The sequence below is a fragment of the Aptenodytes patagonicus genome, chromosome 6 (genome assembly GCF_965638725.1).
Source record: "Aptenodytes patagonicus chromosome 6, bAptPat1.pri.cur, whole genome shotgun sequence".
NCBI classification, from domain to species: domain Eukaryota; kingdom Metazoa; phylum Chordata; class Aves; order Sphenisciformes; family Spheniscidae; genus Aptenodytes; species Aptenodytes patagonicus.
In genome coordinates, this window is record NC_134954.1 from 56,679,307 (window position 1) to 56,693,940 (window position 14,634).

Consider the following 14,634-nt stretch of genomic DNA (forward strand, 5'->3'; position numbering starts at 1 on the left):
ATATATTCAGGAATTTGAAATGTGCTGCCAAAGAATCAAAGGTAAATATGAATTATAAATAGTACTTCAACTGGTCTTCCTGCCTCTCAGAGATCTAAGAATTAGACTTGTACAAATTGCTTGCCTGCTGTGTAATCTGGAAACTTTAAACATCATCGCTTCCACGACTAGTCAAGATATTTGACAATAAAAACAAGCTAAAAGTTAGAAACAACTGATATGACTTTAACAGTGTGCTTTATATTGAAATTACAGAACATAACTTTTGGAAAGGAAAAGGGACAAGTATTACTACAGAGTAGAAAGTAAATGTGAACACGGCATTACCAGTTTATACATGTTTTGTCAGTGCTTCTATATGAAAGCAATTGACAATGAAAATAATAACGCTCATTTCTAACAATAAAATTAGAAAGCAGTGTTATTATTTTCATTGTCAATTTTCTCATAATGCCACTAAATTGATAGACCCGTATGCAGCCGTAGAGAACAGCAAGGGAGGATACAATGATCTCCATCAGAGCCTTGAAGGATATTAGCTAACCTTTAACTATTGTCTACTTCAGGAATTTGGGAGTCTTTTTGTGGTGGTAGCTATGATATTTGAAATAGAAATGCTGTCAGGATTGCACTCCTGTTTTGGTAGGGAAACTTTTCCAAAGCCGGATTTTTTTTTCAACCCTTCTCACAGGCATAGTATTTACCTGTTTATTCATGTATTTACTAGATAACTAGTATCACATTAAATTTCACCTTTCAAACTCCATCTCCTTGATCTAAATGTCCCCAGTGTTCAGTATTTTGAGAAAATGGCAGAAATCACTAGATATCAAGTTTTACTGGCACAACACAAGTAAAGAAATTTTTGAATCACTTGTATTTCACTATACTGCTCTAAAGTTAAAACAATTACAAATACAATGATGAAAAATAATATCCAGCAGATGCTCTTCATACCCTTCCTTGCCAAGACAACACCATCTCCTTTTATTAAAGAATGGATTTTTTTGTGGTGAACATAGTAAGGAAAATTCTTATTTAAACATTATGCCGCAAGCTACCTGGATCAGTCCTTCATTTGCTACAAGTTTGTACCAGGCTTAGTACAATAGGCTCCTCTTCTTGGCACGATCTCAATGTAGGTACTAAACAAATAATAACAATCTCCTGATCTGTATTTGGTCTCATAAGTGTCCTTCCTTATACCTGCAAATTCTGCCTACCTCTTCTTTAGCTAGCACTGTTATTAAATACATATGTGTATGCACATGTGGAGAAAGAAAAATAGTGTCTGTGGGCTCCATTGACATACACGCTACAAATACATGCACGATGTGATAGTCAATAATACAAATAAATTACTTCATTTATAACTGTTTCAATAGTCATATAATTTAAAAGACACTTAGCTTGTAAGTATACAAACAATAAATAGCCTCAGGTCAAGAATACTTGGCAACCTAAGTATAATAAGATGCCCACAACTAACACACCTGCCCAGTCATTAACAGGTTATACTTAACTTTATAGACTACAGAAGGAGTTTTGAGGAGGAGCTTCACAAAGATTGGGCACAGTCAGAGAAAGTGCACTAATAACTCTAAGATGAATAGCAATTGGGAAATCAAAACTAATACTGCCAGCAGAGCAAAAACAAAATTCAACTTTGTGGTAAAATCTCTCTCTTGGAAGGGAAAGGAGAAGGCAAGTTGTAAAGCTTTTAAAAGAAAGACCAGAAGTTTGTATTTGAGAAGATGAGTAAATAGACTTCAAAAAGCAAGTGATGTAGGCAGAGTGATAAACCAAGATGATATTAACACCAGTAATCAAGAGAAGCAAAGCTGTGAGTATTAAAGTCAGACAGGCAGATGAGATCATAACAGTCACGGTGTTGAGACGAGCAGGCCTTCAATCTGATTTACAGCTACGTGGACAAACAGGAACTGTCAGACCTCAGAGCTGCGTAAGAGCAAGAAGAGCATATCAGGAAAGAAAAGATGTTTCTGACAAAGGAATTGTTTCTGACATTATTATATTCAGGTGACCACTGAAGACCAAGAAAATTTTCTGAGATAGGTAGAGTTTAACCGGAGCGGGGGAAGACCACTAAAAAATAAAGTAGTGATGGATGCCTTCATAAAGATTATGCTTATGGCTACATTATCTGAAGTAAGGTGTGGAGGAGGATGCAAAGGCTGAGGATGGATTCCTGAGAGATCTAAACACACACCTACATACAGAAAGAGGAGGAGGGGGAGAGGAAGACCCACCCAATAAGAAACTGAGTCTAAAAAGAGAGAGAATCAACAAGGACAAAATTACAAATGTCTAAGAACAACAAAATTTAGTGAAGACTATAACATAGCATCGCAGAGAGATGACAGATGGAGTGGAGGAGAATAAAGGACTAGCCTGGAATTCCTCCAGGAAGAAGTCAAGTGGAACATTAGTGAGATAAATTTCAGTGCAAAAGACAAACCAGAGGTGAGCAGTTCTAGAAAGGCATTAGAAGACAAGAAAAGACAACAATCGTGCAAAGCATACTAAGGGGGTGGGGACATGAAGGAGATCTAGGGATAGGACATTAATCTGGTGAATAGAAACTTCTGAAGTTGAGGGTTGTTTTGTGCTGGGTTTTTTTTAATATGAAGAGACTTGGACATATTTCTTGTGTATGGGAAGGAATTCAAGGAGAGAAACAGAAATGAAAACGAAGAACAGCAGAAAGTCAGAAGGTGGATAGGGACAGGGATAGGTTCATTGGAACAGGTTCCAAAGACTACAAAACAAAATCTTAATGTCTGCTTCAGTAAATGAGGAGGAAGCTTGAACTTTGACCTTGGTTAGTTAGTTTTAGGAAGTTCTCTTGAAGAGAGGGGGAAATAGAAAAGCTGGATGGAGGGCTATATGATTAATAAAAAATACAGAACAGGCAAAACTGCAAGCAAAGATACTCATAACAGATGACAAAAATCCCAGAGATTAAGAAATACAGAAAGTCAGCAGAATCAGAAGATTTTCACCAGAGACAGTCAGCAGTATCTCTGAAGCATGGCAGATGGCATTAGGAACTGAGAAAGTGGATACTGGGAGTCAGCCAGGACCATGAATTGTCAGAAGGGTTTGGAAGTGTATGAGAAGAACAAAAAAATAGACCCTAAAGGGAACTGGTAAGCTGATAGAGGAAAGGAAAGTACAGAGGAATAAAGGGAATAAGTGCAGAAAAGAAGTCATCAAGATCAACAAAACAGAGGTTTTACAAAGTCCCATTCGGGGGGGGGGAGAATAAAAACATTGAAAAAGTTCAAACAGTTATCACAGAAAAGGAACTCGGAGAACACAGTGCTTAGCAAAGACCAACTCAAGTGTGTAGTTGATTTGGTACATGGGATATAATTCAAATGAGAAACAGCACCTGGGCAGCTACAGAGTTGGATGGTTACCCATAAGAAAACTGAAGGGTGAGAAATTATGAGTGCAAGAAAGTGGCAAGTCAAAGAGACAGAGAGATGGGAATAAGTAGAGTTGTGTGCATGCAGGCCATAAAAAGGCAGGCAGAAGAAAATTCTGTTGTTAAAAAAAAAAAAAGATAAAGACCTAGGAGCAGGCAGAGCTTAAGAACAAGAGCACAGGAGTACCAACTTCTTTGACCCAAATTCAGAGTGGATATCGTTGGAGGTAACAGTCTCCACAGAAAGGACCATAGATGAGGCAGTGTTAATAAACAAGGGAACAAAGTTCTATGGGCTGGAGGGAAGAGCAGGAGGTAAAAAGACAACCTCCAGGTTCTTTGAGACCAGTAACATTCCAGAAACATCAAGAAAATAAAAGGAAGACCAGATAATGGAGGACATGAAGAGTTTTGCACCTGAAGGAAAAAAGGAAGTGACAGGAATGGCACAGAGAGGAGGCTGAACCGGAGGCAGATGTAATTTAAGGGAAGAAGAAAAGGACAGAGAATATCAAAAGAAGTGTAATGCAGACATGGGTTGATATAAGAGCATGAAAAGCATCAGAAAGCACAGAGATAAACAAGCATTAATAAAGCAATCAAAAATAACAAGCGAAAGGAAGCAGTACCATCCTGATTGTTGCTTTTTCATAGATCCTGAAACTTCTGTTACCTGAAGCTGTTATATATACTCTCTCCGACACACATTAGTTGTTTTAACAAATTACGTGGTGATTTAAAATGCTAGTTGATAAGGATGATTTGCTATGACATAGTTATATTAGGAAAAGATTTAATCCACTGAAGCTTATATTGCATGCCAAGTCCATATAAGCAGTATTGGTCGAGGCATTTTACACTTGTACACCCTGTAACTATATTAGAAGTTCATGCCAACATACACTAATAAATCTTTTGTAATGTAGAACTGGACTAATCTGAGCCCTATTATCCCAGGAATTTTAATCGTATTTATGGATCATTTGCCAGAACAGCATACCAATTGCTTAATTCTTCTCAAGATATAGTACACAAGAGAGTAAATAACATCATTGGTTAAGTGTTCTTCTGCATCCTTGGACGTAGAGATGTCTGGGTTCTTGGGGAGGGAGTGTTTGGGGTTTTTTTTACAGAGCTTGTTTTGTTATTTTAAACCTACTTATTCTTTTTCAAGCCCAACATCACAGCTAATGTCTGATACTTAACTTTACCAATGATTGTTTTCAAGTAGAAGATTTCTGAAGGCAAAGGACTGTAAACAAAACGAGGTCAGCTAATGTATTTTAAACCGTATCTATCCCAGGAAGTTACAAAGGGCTTTTGGTCTCCAAATAAGGGTTCAGTCACATCTGCTATATATGGGAACCACAGATTTCAGCTAACACATCAAAGCTCTAGGAGTTGATCTGCCCGAGAAGGAAGGGGGGGGGGGGGAAATCACTTGAAATTCACTCCTTCCCTGTCACTCTGATATGCTATTAAAAGTCACAAATATGCACACTTAAAAAACAAAGGGGCACCAACACTTAGAAAAGGATTAAGAGTTATGTGTAATAATTTTATTTTCTTTGAAACATTTATGGTCTAGTATAATTTCATCTCCTGATGTAAATATGGCAGAATTCAAAACTCGAGGAAGCAGGTTTGTAATCCATCAGGATTACAAATCCATTTCCAAGTGGTAGAATTCTCAGTAGACTGGATCATGAAAAACAAAGATGTTACTCCCCAAAAGGTATGTGAAATCCTACATTAACGTGCACCTTGCACAACTCCTGTGTAGTCAATGGAAACCCAGCAGGACAGAAGCTAGATAAGATTCCAGATAATTTTTATTTTAAACTATAGCATTGCCACGGACTGCAACAGAACACTTTAAAAAGTGCATCTCATAAGAGCTTTCCTCTGCTTAGAAACAGAATGAGCATATTTTAAACTGGGACAGAGCATAGAAAGTCAACAAGAGACTAGAAGCAATAATAGGAAGTCAGAAGAACAGAACTGAAATTTCCCTTGAACCTTTGTCTGTCCTTCAAACAAAAAAGGCCCAAAGCTTTTATAAGACCACTAAAGACTGAAACAGCGTCTGCCTGTACAGCTTACATTTAAACTGAAGAATTTTTCATAGGGGGAAAAAGAAGAGAGAACCAGAAAAAGCAAATGTCCCCGCTTCTCCACTTAGCAGTGGATCTGACTTGCACAGGGCAGTCAGGAAGCCTGCTCATTGACCTCACAATCACTGGAACAGCCAGTTTAGCTTAACTAGCACTCTGTCTATGCCCACTTATTATTCATCTGCTAAAAAAAATAATAAGGGGGAGGAAAGTAGCAAGTGACATATTTAATTAGTAAGTAAAAGATAAGAAATGTCTCCTTTTCAATAGCATGAAGATCAAGTCAATAAATCCTGTGCATAGTTCCCTTAATAGATACTACTATTATTCCCTTGAAAATTTTATTCATGATTATTCTCATTCTTGTTCATTTTTCATCACCCTGAATCACAAAAGTAATGCTCGTGCCAAAGAACGATAAAAGATTAGCAAACGTGTGATGACTTTTTTAATCTGTCCATGAAAAAATGGAAACTCTATGTGACATTATTATCTTGTATTTGTCTGTCTTGCGTTTTAAACACTTTCTGAATGTTCCTGCTTCCACAGTTTTCTTGTTACTGTTATGCTGCATTATATTTCTGTGGAGATCCAGCCAGCCTAGAAGTAAAGAGGTTTTAAATTTGCATATCCTTCCAACAGAATTACTCTCAAGATATTTTAGTCAACAAAACCCAATTTATAATCCCAAGTTCTACAAGTAACTGAATGTGGTGTGTAACATCCTTACTTGAAATCACTTCTGGTACCTTTGAACTGGATTACTTGAACTCACCTCTAGTACCTTTGAACTGGAAGACCACATGTACGATGTCAACTTCTAAAAAGATTTCCAAACAGTAGTTCTAAACAATCAGCCAGTAAGCCTGTTGCTGGTAATGGGCAGATTTAGAGAAACTATTATAAAGAATAAAATTACGGGGCACGTGAGTAAGTATGATATACTGGAAAACAATTGATCCTGTGGAATCGTGCCTCACAAACCTACTGTAATTCCTTGAAGGAATAAAGAAGCCTGTGAATAAAAGAAATTGGTTAATAAAGTCTACTTTGACTGCCAAAAGGTTTTGAGCATGAGTCTTCACCAAAGGCAACTGAAAGAACCTAAGCAGCAATGGAGTAAGAGGAAAGGTCTTTGCTGGGCTAAGAAATGATAAAATGTAGAAAACGGAAGCCATAGGGAAATTGTAATTTCTTTTGCAGAGGGAGGTCACCAGTCATCACTGGAATTCTGGTGAGATCTGCACTGGTACAAATATATAGATTATTTTGGACACGCAGCAAGGTGACAAAGTTTGCTAATGACAGATAATTTCCTAATCAGATTCATAAAGATAAAGCTTGAATATGAAGAGCTGTAAAAGGCCCTTAGCACCCTAAGTGTGTTAAGGATGATAAAATGTTGAATGGAATTCAGTGGGAAAGTTGCAAACTGATGCACAAGAGGGAAAAACAATCCTAGTTTCACATATATAGTGAAACTTTCCGAGCACTGCCACTTAGCAGTGGGGTCTTGGAGTTTTGGTTAAAAATTCCATGGAAATATTGTATCAAAGTTCCATAGCTGTGGGGAAAAAAGCAAACAGAACACTATGAATTAGAAAACGCACAGGGACCAAACCAAGGATATCCTTATGCCCACTGTATACATCTTAAGTTTACCTGCAGCTTGAATATAAAGCATAATTTTTTCCTACTTGCCAAAAAGGATATAGCTGAAATGAACAAGATTCAGAGGTAGAGAACAAGAATACCCACTGTATGAGGTAGATATATTAGAAGTCTATAAAAACACGATGGGTATTCAGAGGCTGAATAGGGAAATTACTGTTCACTGTCTTTCCCAACATATTACTGAGGATGGTGGTATTAAATGAAGACAGCTGGAGCCAGGTTCAAAACAAACAAAAAGACATAGTTCTTCACACAACATATTGGCAAGCTATGGAACTCCAGGGGATACTAAAAGTTTACTTGAGTTCAAGAAATGTGTGAGCATGTGCAGGGAAGAGAAATCTATCAAAGGTACCAAATCCAAAACCACTGTTTCTGGAACAGAAAGTCCTGGAGCTATGAACTGTGAGGTTCTCAGAGAGTACCCAGGGGATCTATCGTGCACTTGCCCCACTATCACACATTTCCCTAGGCCAGTATCAGAGAGACAAGATACTGAGCCAGTATCTTTAGTCTGGCCCAGCACAACCATTTCTATATTCCTATGTTCCAGGGAAAGACATGGCAATTGAGGTGTCTGAAGGAGATTTGCAGTCCCATGCTGAGATTGATTAAGAGGTCCTCTGACAAGAGACTATGAAGTTATAAATACACATAAGTTCAAACTGAGCAGAATTGCACTAGGAACCTGATGAAGCAAAGAAAACTCTGCCTTCATTAACACAGACAGTCTCCCAAAGTGAGGGTTACTGAGCATGGTGTGCTTCTTGTCTTGGAAATGATGTAACTCACTGCTGTCTTCCAAGAAGAGCAGTGTTTTTCCATAATTGTCTGCTATGTCAGCGTACATCACTATGCCTATCCCAAATATGTAAATTGTAAACCAAGAGAGGAAGATGTATGGTGATGAACATGCTGGGAAGGCAGGAGCATCCATTATAGGAACAGCATCAGCTCCAGGGCTTAACCAATTTACTTCATAGGATCCCTGCTGCCCAGCTCTGTATAGAAGCAGGTGCCAAAAATGTCCAAAGCCAAAGAGCCTGAATCTTGTTTGCTATGACTGAATAAACAGCATAAGAGATTCTTCAATTCACCTGAACAAATTTTGTACTGTGCATAGTGGAAGATAAAGGTGCTATTCTTTACGTTCCTGTATTAAATTAGAGATCTACAGGTGTGTACAGTGTAGCCAAGCAAAGACAGGAAAATTAAAAGGAAATTAAACTAGAAATTGATAATGACATTTTTATGGACATAAAAAGAGGCCCATGAGGGAAATAAAGTCCAAGCGATTACCAGGGAAATTTGTTTATAGCTGATGATACAGACTTTGCTAAAAATGTAAATTTAATCCCCGTCTCAGCAATTGCAAAGGATACTAAAAAGGAAACAATTTAACACTTCTTATCTGCTGAAGCAGGCAAGAAAAGGACCCAGAGCACGTCTCAGGTTTGTGCTGAGGTTGCTGCTACTGTAGATGTTCAGGACATAAAGCAGTGCTAGTAACTACTTTTGACAGGACAGATTACATCTCTCACTGACATCCACAGTAAATATGCATCTTTGCATTAGAAGTTAGATGGCTGAGAAATTTCAGCACATCTGCACCCTACAAAATAGAAAACCACTCAGGAAAGAGGAGGAGGAGAGCAGAAGGCAGACTGGGCAATAACCAAGCCCAGTGAGTCACTGCGAGACACTCACTAGCAGCAATGAGGAATTCACTCATGACTACACGCAGAAGGACTGGTGACAGTACACTGAGATCTACCAGAGGGGACAAGTCTGGTGAAGGCAACGAGGCAACCAAGTTCCTGGAGAAAAAGGTCATCACTTCCTTCCGGAACAAAGGAAGAATGCCAAGACAGCTTTTCATTTTCATATGTTTCACATTTTATATGTTTGGTAAACTTTACTGGCAATATCCAGTCACCTCCATTAAATCCTGCGCCCTGGTGATCTAAGAAGTTGTATTTTTGACATGTATTAGCATAACTACCACAACTGATATTCTAAAGATAAGATCCAGTCACAGTTACCAGACACTGAGCTTCATCCTTAGTAGCACCCACAGAACTAGCCCTACGCTTGCCATGTGGAATCAAGCACCCAGGAATAATTTTCAGCAGAATATACAATGCCATAAGAAATCACTATATTACTGTCATTGTTACAAAACAATAGTTTTGGATTTTCCATATGTATTAGATTTTTCTAATGATCATTTAGTGTACTCCATTAAAAATGTTACATGGCAGTCAACATGGGGGTAACACCAACCAACCTCCACTTTCTTATATACTAAGAGTTGCCTAAATTTAAGTTGTGATATGCACAACCGCTGTTTAAGACACACATACACACATGAAGTCTAAAATTTTATATTCACCAAAAATTATTCCTGGAACAGGACTAGACAAGTTAGACAAACAATGGGGAGAAGAAAAGGGGAAAAAGAAGTCTGATTTTTTTTTCCCAAGTTCAAAGTATTTCAGATAACCTTAGCAGGAAAATAGAAAATAAACACTTAAATACCTTTTTTAAAGGTATTGAACTAAAGAGTGACATCAGCTGGTATAACTGACCTGCATGGCTAACTCTAAGACAGAAACCCCCTAAAGCATAGTTAACCCCCTCACCTAAGCAGCTTAACATCAGGTCTCCACCATGCAAATTCCTATCTCCAAACAGACTCCACACCTGAATGGAATTGCTCAGTTGCATCTCCCCTTACTAATGGAAGGACAAGGTATTTCTCTGCTGTTCCACTCACAGGATTCAGGCATAAAAGTGACACTGCTTTTCCTGGAAAATTTTAATTGCAGGATTGGGACATAAAACTGATATTGCTTTTGTTAGAATAGTTTTAATTGCATTAAATGTGGATGCAAACCATATGGGTATGATTTCTTGCACGTATTTTAATGACTCTGTGTGCCTGCATAAAATCTTTAATAAAGAGAATTTAAACAAGTGAGCTCATTATGTTATCAGGAGAGAAACGGATGAATCTTGAATCACTGAAGGCTCCTATATACATTTTTGTTTTATTTAAGCAGCCTAGGGGAAAAGGGGGAAGCTATTATGAAAACGAGCAAATTTTTACAATACCTCAACACTCCCTCATGTCACTTAATGCCTGTTTTACATTTTCATTCAATGCACCAAGCTGAGTATTTTTTATCAGCTGATGGTGGCTGCATTAGTTGAGAACATTTTAGAGCTCTGTGCAAGCTCTGAGTTTCCACTAGAAATTAACACATCATTTTTGGTGAGTTGACTAAAAACACAACTTATGAATCCCTGGAGTTCACATTCCCCATAGTTTACCTTTTTTTTTTTTTTTTTTAATTAGTGATATCATACTAGATGATATCTTTTTATTCAGTTACTTTAAAATTCACTTAGCTCAAAATATTAAAGCTTAACCTTTCCCTTTAGGAGTTATTCTCTGCTTGTATCAATTGGTATTGGGGGACATAAATTCCATATGACATTCCAAAACAACAGGAGGTTTCATCACTAAAACAACTGCTATCACTTAAGCAAAACTATTTTCAAAGCTTTTCTTCTCCATAAGATTACCAACAAACATTACTATTTATAATTTTCAGTGCATTCAGTCCTCATTTTTCAAGGATTCCTGTCCAAAGTTTGCCATATTTGATTGACTAATTAACAGAGAATCCAAATTTCCTTCCTCGATACCGTGATTCTGCCCCTCTACTCAGCCCTGTTGAGACATAACTGGAGTACTTCATCCAGTTCTGGGCTCCCTTCTTACAAGAGAGACATACTGGAGTAAGCCCAGTCAAGGGCCACAAAGGTCACAGAAGGAGAGGCTGAGAGCACTGGGACTCTTTCAGCCTGGAGAAGAGAAGGCTCAGAGGGGTCTTATCAGAGCGTACAAATACCTGAGTGGGGGGGAAGTAGCAAAGGCTTAGCCAGACTCTTCTCAGTGGTGCCCAGTGACAGGGCAAGAGGAAATGGGCACAAATTAAAAGATAAGAAGTATCACTTAAACATAAGAAAAAACTTGATCCCCTTAATAAAATGGGAATAGCAGTATTTCCCTGCCTTACCATCAGTTACATCGTGTAATCTCTTACTGGTATACACATTTTTTAAATTATTCAGGAAAGCGATACTCTCCCTTTTAGGGTCACGCTGAAATCAGTATGGCACAATGGAAAGCATTGTGTAGCTTACTCTGTAGTTTATATTGATTTTACTAATTAAGCAACCTATTGGATCAACTTCTATTTATACTTGGCTTCTCCTGAAAGAAATTATCATGAGGCCAAAGACCCTGATCACAGTAGTGTAACAGCACTCATGTTAATGTTTTTTTATTAATAACTTTTATTGAAAAGTTAAGTAAGGCAAAATAAATATGGTCTTGCAAGGAAACAAGAAACAGTATGAACAAGTCATATTATTTATGAGGCTCATTACAAGACAGACAGGAGGGCGGAGAGAGAGAGAATAAACCATAGTTGGGATTGCTTCGTCTCTCCAAAATGCCACCTAAGTAATGCATAACCATTCTCTTTTACGACATTAATATAGTCACCTTCCCTACTACTCCTTCTTAGGTAGTCCCACCTCTACAGGAATTGGCTGGGACTAACTATGACTCTATTTTAAATTTTTTTAACAGATTACTGTGGCATTATTGTTGTGATTTATTCACATTTTCATATTGTATCCCTGCAAAACTCCTTCAAATAGTTTTTATTCAGAATGATCATGTGGTGATATTCTTGGAACACTAAATGGAATAGAGCATTCTTGTAACACTAGTCATTTAGCTATATAGTTTGTGACCCTGCAGTTAGCTATTACATATTTATGCTGTCTTACTTTGTTTTAGACCTTTCTGACATGCTTATACTCCACCTTCCCTAATTCAGGTCATTAGGCCTTGGTATATGAATTAAGTACTAAACAAGGAGAATCTGACCAGAGAATAGGATCATCTCGTAGGAGGGAGACTACTGTAGGACAAAAGAACTTGAACTCCTTCAGCTCCCTCTAACAGTACTTTTTGCTTCTAGTGTTGTTTTGCCATTTGTGAATATTTGGCCACAATCTCCTATTTGTCCTAGTGTTGCCATTTCCTTAAAAACTGGCCCTATAACATACGAAAAAAGTCAGTAGTGTGGAATCAGAACAGCAATCAGTAATAAGTAAAATCACCACACAACTGAGTATGTGCATGAGTGTGAGCATTCAAGTTTAGAATTGGTAAATGACACAAATATTGGGCTTCTTGCCCAACTTGCTAGTTAACACTGTTCCTAAAACATCCATACAGAGCTTTGTTTCTTTACAAGATCTTTATCATCAAGTTCTGTGAATAGGAATGTTTAAAGATAGGGAAACACATACTCACGGATGTGTATTCGTTATGCACAGTCAAGGGGAAAGTAGAGAGATCTTTCTTTACACAGTATTTTTCAAATATGGACAGTTACAATCAACTTGGTTTGAAGACGGATGGCATAGTTTTAAAGAAGGCATAAAAAAATTTTCTTGTTGATACCAACGCACTGCCACTGGATTCAATTACTCCAAATTTGTGCAATATGTCCAAATATCAGCAAGTATATTTTAAACCTTTCTTTTTTGGGTGGCGGGGGGAGGAGGGTTAAACAAGCAAAATAGTTTGTAGTTTTAAGTTTTCAGATCAGTTCAATTCCCTGCTCTCATGTGTGTATCTCTACCTTGCTGCAATTCCTTCTCTTACAAAAGAACATCACCTCCTTAATACATTCCTTTGGAGTACTGTTCTCTAGTCCCTCCAAATGAAGGACCTATAATGGGACTATGTCCTTTGAGTGAAAATACATATTCAAACTCACTTGCTGAACATACACTTCCTCAAGCAAGCACTTTTCACCAATTTCTTTTCCTCTGTAGATACAGTTTCTATCCTCAACAGGCCGCAAGGGATGCCTATTGCACTATCTGGAGATTATCATTAATGTTACATTTCAAAAACATCCACAGAATGCAGTTTGCAGAATTAATAGAAATGATGAAACAGAGTCCAGCATAAGCACATGGCATACTGCTATAGCTTCCAGTTACGCAAAATTCCATGGAGATCTAATTATTTTAAATGAGCAAAGGAGACTTCAGGACCAACTTCAAAATACAGGTAAGTCAAGATTTTAAATTATACTTGAATAAGGAAAACAAAGAATCTAGGGGGAGGGTTGGTCCTATTAAAAAGTCCATAAATACCCTGCAAAGCACCAAAATACCATGAAACCAATATTTTCAGGAATTTCATTCCAATGCCAAGAAACAGAATGTACTCATTGTGACTAATACATTAAAATACTGAAAATAAATTCTAACAGATTAAAAAGATCTTGTAGCAAGTGAAAGGTATAGTAAAATCGTTCCAAACCTAATCAAGCTTAAGAGCAGGGCAGTCTTTCCCCATTATTAATAAGAATGTAAGCTGGATAAGTAGACTGGGAAACTATAAATTATGGCCAGTAAAAGTAATACAACGTTTTTTACAAATATGTTTTTAATTAAAAATTAAAAGACAGCCATTTTTACTGAAGCAATTTGCTGCACATTCTGAAGTTTGGTCTTCTGTGGTCTCCCACACACATACATTTCCAACAAAATGTTATTAAATGGGGGTGAAACCGGAATACAGTTCTAAATGCAAAATCAAATCCATGTTTTACATGTTTACATTTCTAGGCGGAAATATGAAAATATTTTTAAATCTTGATCACTTAATCCTGTGCTTTGGGGCCAGAAAATACTGCTCACTTCTGCCAATCTGCAGTCCAGTTACATGTGAAAATTATCGTTTCACAAGGGTAAAGCAAGCGACAGAAAAATTGCACACTACTTTCAGGCTTCAGCTGAGCTTTTAAAACACATGGCCAAACACGTTGCCATGGAAATGTTCTGCAAATACATCTAGAATTCCTTAAGATGGAGCTGAATATCATTTTTTAAAATAAACTTCTACAATTTCAAATATAATTGCTCTATGCTGTATTCAAGGGAAACAATGGCCATTAGCTAGCATTTACGACACCTAAAGTGATAACAGTATCTCCAATCCCATTTTGTGCTCCACTCCATGAAATTAGGCCACTATCTTCCTATGTAAAATACCCATATACTTGTTTTCTTTTATGTACTGTTTCCTATCCATCAGCACAATACATTAGCAGATACAAAAGTATCAGCCTTGCAATAAAGTTGGCAACAGTTAAAAACAAAAAGGATGAGAGATGCTTCAGTAAAATGAATTGGGTTTAAACAATATTCTAAACATTTAAGTTATTAACCTTCTCTTTTACAACCCATTAGTATTAGTACATGTCACCGAGTGTAATAAAAAGGGGAGAGTTA

The 14,634-nt window shown here is 37.4% G+C and overlaps 1 protein-coding gene across 8 annotated transcripts in view; it reads right to left on the reverse strand.

Annotated features, from left to right (window-relative positions):
• SLC4A10 (solute carrier family 4 member 10) overlaps positions 1 to 14,634 on the reverse strand; it is a 165,418-nt gene that overhangs the window by 111,603 nt on the left and 39,181 nt on the right. The window lies entirely within an intron of this gene.